This window comes from Balaenoptera musculus, chromosome 3 (assembly GCF_009873245.2).
Source record: "Balaenoptera musculus isolate JJ_BM4_2016_0621 chromosome 3, mBalMus1.pri.v3, whole genome shotgun sequence".
Classification (NCBI taxonomy): Eukaryota; Metazoa; Chordata; class Mammalia; order Artiodactyla; family Balaenopteridae; genus Balaenoptera; species Balaenoptera musculus.
In genome coordinates, this window is record NC_045787.1 from 170,274,518 (window position 1) to 170,287,242 (window position 12,725).

The 12,725-nt window shown below is 53.1% G+C and overlaps 1 protein-coding gene across 3 annotated transcripts in view; it reads right to left on the reverse strand.

The window, feature by feature from the left end:
- The window catches only part of GNG7 (G protein subunit gamma 7), a 154,164-nt gene extending 145,039 nt beyond the window's left edge, over nt 1–9,125 (reverse strand). For all 3 annotated transcript variants that reach the window (XR_005019396.1, XM_036848151.1, XM_036848150.1), the window contains exon 1: nt 9,015–9,125. The gene's annotated coding sequence lies outside the window, so the exon portion shown is untranslated. The remainder of the gene's footprint in view (nt 1–9,014) is intronic.
- Nucleotides 9,126–12,725: the final 3,600 nt, after the last annotated feature.

A 12,725-nucleotide genomic window follows, 5' to 3' on the forward strand; every position in this document is an offset into this window, starting at 1 on the left:
AAAAATAGATGGCGATGGAGGATTTGGCCCATAAGCCACGCCGCCCCCTGGACTGGACAATCTCGGGGCCCTTCCACAACTGACTTTCCAAGATGCTCTGATTCTCAATCCACATTTTCAACCTGCAGATATTTCAGTAACTCTAAAAACGACCCACCAAGTGGGCATATATCTGGAGAAAACTCTAATTCAAAAAGATACATGCACCCCTATGTTCATAGCAGCACTATTCACAATAGCTGAGACATGGAAACAACCTAAACAATCTGTCCATGGACAGATGAATGCATAAAGAAGATGTGGTACATATATACAATGGAATACTACTCAGCCATAAAAAAGGACAAAATAATGCCATTTGCAGCAACATCGATACAACTAGAGATTATCATACTAAGTGAAGTAAGTTAGAAAAAGAAACACAAATACCATATGATAGCACTTATATGTGGAATCTAAAATATGGCACAAATGAACCTATCCATGAAACAGAAACAGATTCACAGACATAGAGAACAGACTTGTGGTTGCCAAGGGGGAGTGGGGGAGAGAAAGGGATGGAATGGGAGTTTGGGGTTAGTAGATGCAAACTATTACGTTTAGAATGGATAAACAACAAGGTTCTACTGTAGAGCACAGGGAACTATATCCAAACTCCTGGGATAAACCGTAACAGAAAAGAAAATTAAAAAAAAAAAAAAAAAAAGAATATATATGTGTATAACTGTCACTTTGCTGTACAGCAAAAATTAACACAACATCGTAAATCAACTATACTTCAATAAAATAAAATTTTTAAATATTAAAAAATAGGGACTTCCCTGGTGGCTCAGTGGTTAAGAATCTACCCGCCAATGTAGGGGACATGGGTTCGAGCCCTGGTCCGGGAAGATCCCACATGCCGAGGAGCAACTAAGCCCGTGCGCCACAACTACTGAAGCCCATGCGCTCTAGGGCCTGTGAGCCACAACTACTGAGCCCGCGTGCTACAACTACTGAAGCCTGCACGCTTACAGCCCATGCTCCGCAACAAGAGAAGCCACAGCAATGAGAAGCTCACACACCACAACGAAGAGCAGCCCCCGCTCACTGCAACTAGAGAAAGCCCGCGTGGAGCAACAAAGACCCAACGCAGCCAAAAAAAAAAATTAAAAAATACAATTACATCTGAGGCTCAAATCCTGTTTCTGTTTGGACAGCATGGCTTTTTGGAGTGGAGAACATGGAGGAGTAATTCATATAGAACTCCGTACACTACAGAGTTAAACCTGTCCCTACGGGCACTCAAGGTCACTAAGCTGTTCTTAGCTCCTTGCCCATAAAAACAAAATAACGGGGAGGGAGGATGAACTGGCAGAGCAGAGGATTTTTAGGGCAGTGAAGCTATCCCGCACGGTACTGTCAAGGTGCATACGTGTCCGTATACGTCTGTCTCAACCCGCAGAACATACAAGACCAAGTAGGAACCCTCAGGTCACTACAGACGCTGGGTGATAGTGACAGGTCCATGTAGGTTTCTCGATTATAACGAATGCCCCACTGGTGGGGGACGGTGATGATGGGGGAGGCTGTGTCCACATGGCGGGCAGGGGCGTACGGGAAACCTCTGTACCTTCTGCTCAGTTTTGCTGTGAACCTAAAACTGCTCTAAAAAAAAATAAAGTCTATTAAAGGACTTCCCTGGCAGTCCAGTGGTTAAGACTCCTCACTTCCAGTGCAGGGGGTGCTGGTTCGATCCCTGATCTGGAAACTAAGATCCCACATGCTGTGCGGCACAGCCAAAAAATAAAAACGGAAAACAAAAAGAAATAAGCAAAAAAAAAAGTCTATTAAAAAAAGTATCTTTGGGGACTTCCCTGGTGGCGCAGTGATTAAGAATCCACCTGCCAATGCAGGGGACACGGGTTCGAGCCCTGGTCCGGGAAGATCCCACATGCCGTGGAGCAGCTAAGCCCGTGCGCCACAACTACTGAGGCTGCACTCTAGAGCCCTCGAGCCACAACTACTGAGCCCATGTGCCACAACTACTGAAGCCCGTGTGCCTAGAGCCCGTGCTCTGCAACAAGAGAAGCCACCACGATGAGAAACCCACACACCACAACAAAGAGTAGCCCCCGCTCGCTGCAACAAGAGAAAGTCTGTGCTCAGCAGCGAAGGCCCAATGTGACCAAAAATAAATAAATAAAAATAAAATTTAAAATTAAAAAATTTTTTTTAAAAAGTATCTTTTTACTTTAGTGCAATCATAGAATCGTAAAATCTTATTAGACATAGTTCAGCCCAATGGCTCCCATCTGCGGGTGACTCTGCCCCCTCAGGGGACACTGGGCCATGTCTCGGGCATCTGTGGTTATCAGGACTGGGGGCTCCTGGCATCGAGTGGGTGCGGTCCAGGGAGACCGCTCCACACCCCACAGTGCCCAGGACAGCCCCCCAGAGAGGATGACCGGATGGACCCCCAGTGTCCACACTGCCGAGGAGGAGAAACCCTGCCTTAATCAAACCCATCACGTTAATAACAAGAACACCTCATGTTTACAGAAAATTCCCACCACCTCCTCCAGAGGTGCCTCACTGGATCTGCACAACCTGGAAGTGGCCAAGGAGGGTGTTCCTGCCCCGTCCTACAGATGACAAATAACCAAGAGCTTCCCCGGGGCTGCGAGGTAACCTGTGACCTCCTCCACGCTCCTGTCCCCGTGAACTTGAAAACTCCCGCTTCCTCCCAGGGGCCCAGTCAGGCCCCGAGTTCTCCATTTTCTGTCAGATGGTGCAAATGTTGACTTTTCCGGTGTTGAGAGAGAGGGAACGGGGGGAGAGGGGAAAAGGGCATTTAGAAACTAGGACCACAGGGCCCCACAAAAGCTGACTCTCACCCCACGAGGGTGACCCCTTTCTAGGTGGCGTGGGGTGCAGTGTCCCTCCCCAAAGATACGTGCGCTTCCTAAGCCTGGTAGCTGGGAATGGGACCTGATTTGGAAATGGCATCTTTGTGGGTGTCATCGAGCTAAAGTGAGGTCACACAGAGTAGGGTGGCCTAAGCCAACGACTGGTGTCCTCAGAAGAGGGAAATGTGGACACGCGTGAGACTTGATAAAGATGCTCTCCTTGACCCAATTCTACTCAGGCTACCTTGAACTTGTCAATGGGACCTCGACGTTTGGGTTCCCGTGTTCATCTCTGCTACCTTGAACTTGTCAATGGGACCTCGACGTTTGGGTTCCCGTGTTCATCTCTGCATCGTCCAGTTTTAACAAGGATCCTGCTAAGTTGGTTGATTGAGACTCCCCCAGCCTCCACATCTGATAACTCCCAATACCTCCTCGGGCTCCTCAGCCCCTCCCCCAGGTGACGTCTGATCCGGCCACCCGCACCCAGAATCCTCAGAGGTCCCTTTAACCAGAATCTCCCCTTATGTTTCCTCTTGGCAATTTTCCATCCACGGACCCCCACCTGCTCCTCGGCTACGCGTCCCCGTTTGTCCGTGCTGTATTCAGAGTGGAGCCTAGTTCTACACTGAGGTTTCTCTTCCCCGTTGCAATCGTTTCAGGGTAAAGTCTGTTTTTACTGTTCTAACTACTATCCAGCTCTGGGTTTCCTTTGACAGACACACAAGTGTGATGGCCACGTGATGACCGAGACTGAGACCGGAGTGATGCATCCACAAGCCACGCAGCACCAAGAGTTGCTGGAAACTACCACCTTCCAGAAGCCGGAAGAGGCAGGAAGGACCCTGCCCTGGAGCCCCCAGGGGAAGTGTGGCTTGACCCACACTGATTTCAGACTTCTGGCCTCCAGGACTGGGAAAAGACAGATTTCTGTTCCTGCAGGCCACCTGGTCTGTGGCGCTTTGTTACGGGGGCCCCAGGAAAGTCACACCAGTAGGCAAAGAGAAGGCTGGTAGGGCCGGGGCCTTATTCTGACCCTCCCAGCCACAGCCTATCTGCTCCAGCACGGGAGCTGCACGGACTTGGCTGGATTCATCTCCTGCTTTTGATTTCTCTTGACTTTTTTGTCCAACAAATTAAGGAGCTTCTTAAGAAGGCAGGGGTCATGGCCTTGACAACCAAGGACAAAAGATATGATCAGTGGTAACTGTCACAAAGCAGAGCTGGCGGGCAGGTTTCAAATTAATTTGCACCCCAGATTCACCTGGCCCCTCGCCCGGCACCTCATCATGTTAGCAAAGAGCTGCGGAAACTCACGTGCACACACCCATGCACACCCACAGTCATGAAAAGCAAACTAATTGACATACTGCAAAGATGGGTCACCTTTTTGTCTTTTATCATCTCCAAACAGTTAATTTTCAGAAATTCCAAAAAGGGGAGCAACTTCTACAAATCGGTTTCTCTCCCTCGGCACTGCATCCCGGCATCGAGAGGGTGGAGGCTGGAGAGGTGCTCCACAGCCACGGTGCCCAGGACGGCCCCAGATAGAGGATGACCAGCCCCAGGGTCCAGGGTGCCCAGGGAGGGGGGAGACCCTGCCTGTGACGGCTGTGCTCCTCCCACCTGCCCCCTGGCAAACTTCTCGGTGCAAACCTTCTCTCTGGCCTCTGCCCCTGACATCTTGTGCACAGGTGTCATCCCCACCTCTCCGCCGCCCAAGAGACTTCTTCCTGTCGCCGCGTACCTGGGGAGCTCATGGAACACACAGGCCTGGGCCCCCATCTCCGCCACCCCCAGGGACCCCAACTTAGAGAGCTGGGCCAGGGACAGAAAGGCCCCGGGGCCCCGTCTCTACGCTGCCCCCCACATGCACACAAGCGTCCCATTCACGTGGTGCTCCCGGAGCCTGGCACCCGGTCTGAAGCTTAAAATAGGCACACAACCAGCCTTTGTTGGGGAGAGGAAGGAAGGAAGGAAGGAAGGTTTCAGACAAAGGAGACAGCAAACTGCACCATCCAGGAAAGCTGGGGGACCTGAGCTGGGCGGGCGGCCAGGAGGAGCGGGAGGGGTGGTAACTGGAGGCCAAGTGAAGGTCACTCTGAAGGTGGGGTGGGTCCAACTCCCCGGTGCCACCAAGGGCCAAGGGAGCAATCTCGATTTTGTCGAGTGGGTGATGAGCTGGTGAAGGTGGCGGGGAAATGAAAAGCCAATCTCAGCTTTAGAGAGAAGATTCTGGTCATGGGGGGGCTCAACCCATCAGAGCAGGAGAGACCAGAGGCTGATCTGCCAGCTGCGATGTTCTGATCAAGAGACGGGGAAACACTTAACTCAAGGGGGGAAGAAACACAGCGGGGAGAAAGAAAGGCAGATCTGGGGGGGGTGGCGCTGATGCCCAAACGACCACCCCCAACCTCTGAGCTTCAGTTTAGTGGGCTGTCAAACGCCCAGGAAAAAAGCCATTTACATAGCAGCACGATCCTTCACTGCCAAAATGTGGGAGCAGCCGAGATGTCCACCGACAGGTGAACGGATAAACACGTGTCCCTCCACACACAGGAACGTCACTCAGCCACGAAAGGAGAGAAGCCCTGACACTCGCTACCACATGGACGGACCCTGAGGACACGATGCTCAGTGAGAGAAGCCAGACGCAGGAGGACACACAGGGTGTGATTCCACTGATGGGAAACGTCCAGAACAGGCAGATCCACAGAGTCAGAGAGTGGGTTCCTGGTTGTCAGCTGGGGAGGGGGGATCAGGGTGATTGCTCATGGGGATGGAGATCTTACTGAGGTGATGGAAGGTTCTAAGACGGGTTTATAGAGATTGTCGCACAACTCGATAAACGTACGAAAAAACTGAACTGTGTGCTAAAGTGGCTGAGTTTTATGAAATGGCAATTGTACCTCAATTTAAAAAATAAAAAAGTAAGATTTTTCCCCTTTGCAAGGTTCTCAGGGAGAACTGGTACTGTTTCTGTTAGAGTCTCAGAGCTGCCCACAAGCCCCCCTATCCACCAGCAGGCAGGACAAGATGCAACGTCACAGCGTGGACAAGGAGGCGGCGGGATGTGAGTGCCTGGGACAAGTCACCCACCTTTTCAGTGACCCAGTCTGGTCTCTGAGGTCTCCTGGGTGACATACGGAATGAACACTTTTCTCTAGACCCTGAAGAGAGAGAGGGAGAGGACATGCCCAAGGGCAGCACAAGAGAGAAGTGGTGAAAAGCGAGGTCCAGAGCTGCTGAAATGAGCATTGAACATGGCAAACCTTGACATCGTCAAGGACGGGGCCTGCAGGAGACAAACCTTCCCAGAACAAAGACGTGGCTCGGCCCATCACCCTTGGGCTGTGAAGACACAGCAGCCTGCGGGGAGCAATGGAAGGGGTTGAAGTTTGTGTCAACACCCAGCAATCACGCAACTGTCCTGGGTACCGTCCTCTCTAGAAAGCTCCTGAAAGTTCCAAAGTCATGGAGGCCGGGCCCAACCACGCTTCCCTAAGAAATTACACAGGAGCTTCAAGAACACAAATGCCTGGGACTTCCCTGGCGGTCCAGTGGTTAAGACTGCGCTTCCACTGCAGGGGGCAGGGGTTCAATCCCTGGCTGGGGACCTAAGATCCTGCATGCCCCTTGGCACAGCCAAAAAAAAACAACACAAATGCCATAGGAAATACAATTTTAAAGACGACTATTTGTTTCCAGATGCAAATGAGAAAACCTGTAATAACACTTTGGTGAGAAGAAGGCACTTTTTACATCACAACAGGGTGTACCCAAAAAAATGCTTCCATTCAGTAAGCACGAAGCTGAACTGTCTGTGTGTCAGGGTAATTCATATTCAGTTGTCTTTTCCTTCAAACTATAGGGCCCCAGGCTTTATGAAACATGGAGCAGAAAACAATGGCATCAGTCACAATTATTTGCAGTTGGAGACCAAGAACCACTGGAAGAACTCAAGCTCCTGTAGAAGCCTCCTGCACTAGGTTACAACCAAGGAAACAAATCGCAAATGTAGGCATCTTTCAGTGACTGCAGCCAATCAATTAATCCTATATTCAAAATCAGTATAAGTGTTCAAAAGCCACACAAAAGACTCACCTAGAAAGAAGTCAGCATTTCTAAAATTCTCTAAAAGCGGTGTGATTTTTTTTTTCCTCTCAAAACCAGAACACGAGATGATACAAAAACCAACCCAAATCTGCATGGCCATACTTCCTAAGGATCAAAGGCGAGGTGTGATCTTTAAAGGAGAAAATAACTTAGTTTTGTTTCCGAAAGGTGTCTCCACCAGGGGTGATTCTGCTCCCTGGGGGCAGGGGGTGACATCTGGGGACATCTGTCATTGTCACACTGGCGGGGGAGGAGTCCTGGCATTGAGTGGATGGGGCCAGGGATGCTACTCCACACCCCCCAGTGCCCAGGACGGCCCCCCACAGACCCGGCCCCAATGCCAGCAGTGCGATGTTTGTCAGCACTGCCAAGGGGAAAGACCCTGGTCCATCACGTGAACTCAAGCTGTAAAGCTCATATAATCGTGGCCCAGTGGTCCCCTTCAGGGCACACATCCGAATGGCTCCTGTGGGGTACACTTAATCAAAACCACCCGAGAAGCTTTCTCTTAAGTAGATGTGCTTGTTCCTTGATAAAGCTTCAGAATCCAGGCAGCTGCAGGTAGATCTGGCTTTTGTTGTTGTTTTCCCCTCATTTTTAATAATATGAAGAAACAATATTTTTTGCAGATTCTTTTTTAAAGCTCCAGAGGGGACTCTTATGTGCACCCTAAGATTGAGGGACTGGTGTCAAGCTTCAAGTGATTCCTTCCCTCCCCTCCCTGACAACCCAGTAATTCTACCCACCCACCTTCCTCCCCCCCAAAAAACCTTAATTTAGAACATCATTATCAACGCGCACGTACCCTCGCCACGTGCCAGGAGCGTGCGAGGTACACGCATCCCCTCATTTGACCCTCGCGGCCATCCTGTGAGGTACCTGCTCCTATTTTATTATTCCCACTTTACAGAGGAGTAAACTAAATCCCCAGAAGCGACACAGCCAAGCAAGCAGCCCGAGTGGACATGGGAACACAGGCCCACCTTCCAGAGCCCACTACACTCTCAACCCGTGCAAGACCACAGCACGCGACTGAACAAGTCTGTGAACTTGGCATTTGCCTCGCTGACACCTAGCAATGGTGAAGGCTCTTTGCTGCTCATCACGCCTGTCTTCTACCGCCCACCTTCCAGCCCCGAGCAACCCCCGCTCCCCAGGAAAAATAAAAGTGCCACCCACTTCCCTCAATATCATTGTCCCCAAAACTCCCACTTTGATTCTGGGCTCCTGAGCCCCCAAATTCCTGAAAAATTCGGTCACCAACACGAGCCTTTCTGCTTCCCCTTTGCACCCTGCCTCCCAGAAACAGAACTTGCAAAGTGTGTCCAAAGCCCATCTCCTGCAGCTCACTGCCTTGCCAAGGGGTTTCTGCCCCATGCCCCCTTCTACACCAGATGATTAGCCTAAGTGGGGGGGATTCCCCTCCACAGTCCTCATAACTGACTTCTAACCGAGATCCCCCCATTTCCTCCTGAATAATCAACCTCCTGCAAAACGGGGGGGGGGGGTCTCTCAGCTTCTATTCCACCTCCCTCCCCCCCCCTTTCTCATCACTCACAGACTCCTAACTCTCCATTTCTCCTGATAGCCCTCGGAAGCTTTCTGAAAGGAGCCTGACACCCCCTCTTCCCTCGGCTCCCCCAAACTCTGCTCTCTGGCCCTGTGCCAGCTCACCCTGACCCCGAGTACCTCGATCACCCTCCTCGGCCACCGGGACCCCCAACTCCATCGCAGTCCCCTCCCCACCTAACCTCGACCCCCAGCTCCAGCCCCCAACTCCACCCCAAACCCCCGGCCCAGCACCCCCTTCAGGAACCCCGACCCCAACCCCTAAGCCGAATCCCCGGCCCCTCCTCACAGACCCCGACCCCCGATTCCGTCCGCAGCCGTTCCAGGACTCGCCACCCGCGGCCGCCCGGGCCTCCCCTCCGCCCCGGCCGCGCCCTGCCCCTGGCACTCGAGGCGGGGGTGGCAGACCCTGGCCCAAATCGCGGCCGCACGCGCCCTTACCTGCGCTCGCGCCACCACAGCCGCCTCAGCCCCTCACGCAGCGCAGCCGAACCCACCACGGGCCCGCGAGCGCTCGCTCCCCTACGCGGGGGCGGGGGCGGCTCGCAGGGGGCGGGCATTGGCGCCCAATGCGGCCAATCGCGGAAGCCGGCGGCGGGAGCCAGGGCTCGGGGCGGGGCGCAGGGCAGACAGCGGGGTAGGCTGCGCCTGGGGGAGGGGGTGGGGCGTGGGGCGTGGGCGGGGCCTGGAGGCGGAGCGTTGAGTGGCACCGCCGCTGGCCACCCGCAAGGGGAGAACGCGCAGAGGGGAGGAGCTATGCTAATATGCAAATAGGTACAGTGTGGTCAACCCCGCCGCGGGGCGGCGAGCCGAGTTTCAGAGGTGACTTAGTGACGTCGAGGAGATGCAAGGCGTTTCGTGAGTTCGAATCCCGGGTGGGGCCGCGGCTTCAAATCCGAATCCTACCTCACGTGCGGGGAGAAAATGTCCCCTCCTAATCAGTCGCTTGACATGCAGGACAATAATAATAACTGCTTCCTCTCGTTGAACGCTCTGCATAAGGCTAGGAGGCGAGACGATATTACCCCCCCGTTTTACAGGGATGGAAACTGAGTCTCCGAGAGGTTAAACTCAAGGTCATTCGCCCAACCCTGTCCAGGGTTTCTTAATATCCTAACTCCTGGGTCTTGATTGCAAAATGCAGATTCCTGGGCCCCCACCCAGATCGAATGAACCAGAATCCTGAAAGGAACTGAACCCCTGGAATGTGCATGTTTAACATGCTCCCTCGTTGATGCTGGGAAACATTTGGTATGTCTCCAAAAGTACCCAGCGGTCATGGAGGGGAGACTTTCTTATACAGGAGGATGGAGCCACTGTATTCTGGGACTTCCAGAGCTTTGTGCAACACTGTTACTCTGTGATCTGAGCTGCTGGCCTCCCAGCTGGGCCCCCCCAGGGCTGCTGTCATCCCTGCAGGAACCTCCCTGCTCACCCCCTGCAGTGCACAGACAGAACCAGGTGCCTGGAGACAGCATCTCACACCCCAGCTCCATCCCACAGGAGGAATTACTGTCTGCACAAGGGTTGCAAACTGGTGGCCCCCAAATGCTATAAAATTCTAATTTCGTTGCCAACATTTAAAAATCAGGTTGTTGGGCTTCCCTGGTGGCGCAGTGGTTGAGAATCTGCCTGCCAATGTAGGGGACATGGGTTCGAGCCCTGGTCTGAGAAGATCCCACATGCCGCGGAGCGGCTGGGCCCGTGAGCCACAATTGCTGAGCCTGCGCATCTGGAGCCTGTGCTCCGCAACAAGAGAGGCCGCGATAATGAGAGGCCCGCGCACCGCGATGAGGAGTGGCCCCCGCTTGCCACAACTAGAGAAAGCCCTCGCACAGAAACGAAGACCCAACAAGCCATAAATAAATAAATAAATAAATTTAAAATATTAAAAAAAAAAAATCAGGTTGTTTCACAAAAAGAAATCCAGATTTCCAGGCACTCTTGAAAAATCAGGTCTGGCGATTCTTGCAGCCCCAAAGACAGATTAGGGCAGGGCTGGGGTGAGGCAAGTGAGGCACTTTTCTCAAATCCTGAACCTAAAGGGGCACCCCAAAACACTCACCATCCAGATAAATACTATATAAATGCCATATTTTAAAAAGTCAAAATAAATGCAGAAATAATCCATGATGAACAAAATAACTAAAGACAAAATTTGATTCTGCGCTTGTGCAAACCACCTCCCTTGCTACTCTCTAGCCCCAGCCCTGTCAGATCCTGTCTTTATTTCAAATAGTGATGTTGTGTTCATCATGGCTTCCTTTACATTAAATATTGCAGTAAAATATGTATCTAGATGGCTGAGTTTTTTGTCACACATGGCGAGTGCCTCGCTCTCTCACCCTAGTCCTGGCCTTGTTTATAAATTCACGAAATCTGCCCTGAGCCATTTAGTGGATGGGAAAACTGAGGCCCTGCAGGTTTGTTTGTTGTTGTTGTTCTTTTAATTAATTTTTATTGGAGTATAGTTGCTCTACATCCTGCAGGTTGTTCCCCAGGTAATATGAGGATCATAGTGCCTGCCCGGTCACCTCACTGGCTGCAGGAAGTACAGGGTCCAGCAGGGCCGGCGTGATCTCTTGTGGGGGCCACAGGGGAGAAGCACTGAAATGTTCCCATGATGCCCCAGAGTCCTCGTCACAAAAGTCCGAACTCTTCCCACAGACCCATCCCTCACCCCTCATCTTTCCGGTCTCTCATCCTTTACAGGTGGCGAGCTGACCTCCCCATCCCAAAAAAGGCACACTGCAGGGGAATGCGGAATCCACTTCTTTATTGCAGGAAGACTATTTGTAGAGCGAATGCTACACAGACCCCACAGCGGGGGGCGGGGGGCACCCACATGCGGGACGTGAGGGGGCAGGGGCGGGGACAGCAAGCATGGCCTGGCACGGTCCCCAGACCCAGGGGTGCCGAGGCAGGATGGGCCAGCAGCTGGGGCAGGCTCTGGCCCCCTCCTGCTGGAGAACCCCAGGGTCGGGGCAGGGCCTGGGGCAGAAGAGGCCTGGAGGCAGGCAGAGCCCCAGGGAGATTGTGCTATCAGGGTGTGTCCCTGAGAAAGGGCCGCAGACCCCTGCGCAGCCCCACTTTCTCCGGCACCTTCAAGTGGGAGGGGTCAACACCAGCTGCTGGTGGGCCCTGGACCCGCCACAGGACAGGGGTGTTCCGCTGTGCTCAGACAGGATGCTGCCTTTTCTTCCGTGGGCCTGTCCACGCGCCGGGCGGTGACACACACGTGCACGCACACACACTCCCTCCTTCTCACAGTGGGCCCAGTAAATATTTGCGGAGTGAACAGCCATACAGATGCAGGAGGAGAAAAACACACCTGCTACCAAGATGGACACAAACAGTCCCTCTTACCCACGTACAGTCCACGCGGTCACATGACCTCTCTTTTGCGGGTGCACACGCACACGTACACACACACGTGCCGCTTCCTTGCACCTAATGACACCAGCGCTGCGAGTGGCCCCAGGGAGAGGCCCAGGAGGCAGGGAGCTGAGGGCAGCTCCAGCCACGGCCAGCAGGCAGCTGAGACCCTCAGTCCTGAGACCACAGGCAACTGAATGCTGCCCAGGAGCACATGAGCTGGATGTGGATCTGTCCCTGGTCACGCCTTTGGATGAGACCACAGCCCAGCTGGCCTCATGCTGAGACCACAAATGTGTGCTGTTGCAAGTTGCTGAGTTTGCGCTCATGTGTTCCCCAGCAACGGCTGATGGATACAGATGTTGGGCTGAGAGCCCCCTTACGACAGAGTGCAGCAGGCGTGGTGCTCCTCAGACAGTCAGGACAAACAGGTCCACAGATGCTCTCTGCTAAATCCCGTAACCCACTCCCGAAAACGCAGCTGCACACGGTCACACTCTTGCAGGTGCCAAGGCTCACACATCACAGGTGTCTAGTCCTCCTGGCAACCACACGACCCACCCCTGCATACACCCTACACTGGGATCACACGACAGACCATCACACACACAGGAGCCCCCCCCACACGCTTAGACACAAGCCATCTGCCCAGCACACCAAGGGGCCCAATGCGTCATCCCATGGGCGCCCCCCACCCCACCCCAGGCCTACAGGTCACCTTCATACTGTCCGACACGGCCTCACTGGGTCCCATGAGTGTGGTGTCATCTAGACACT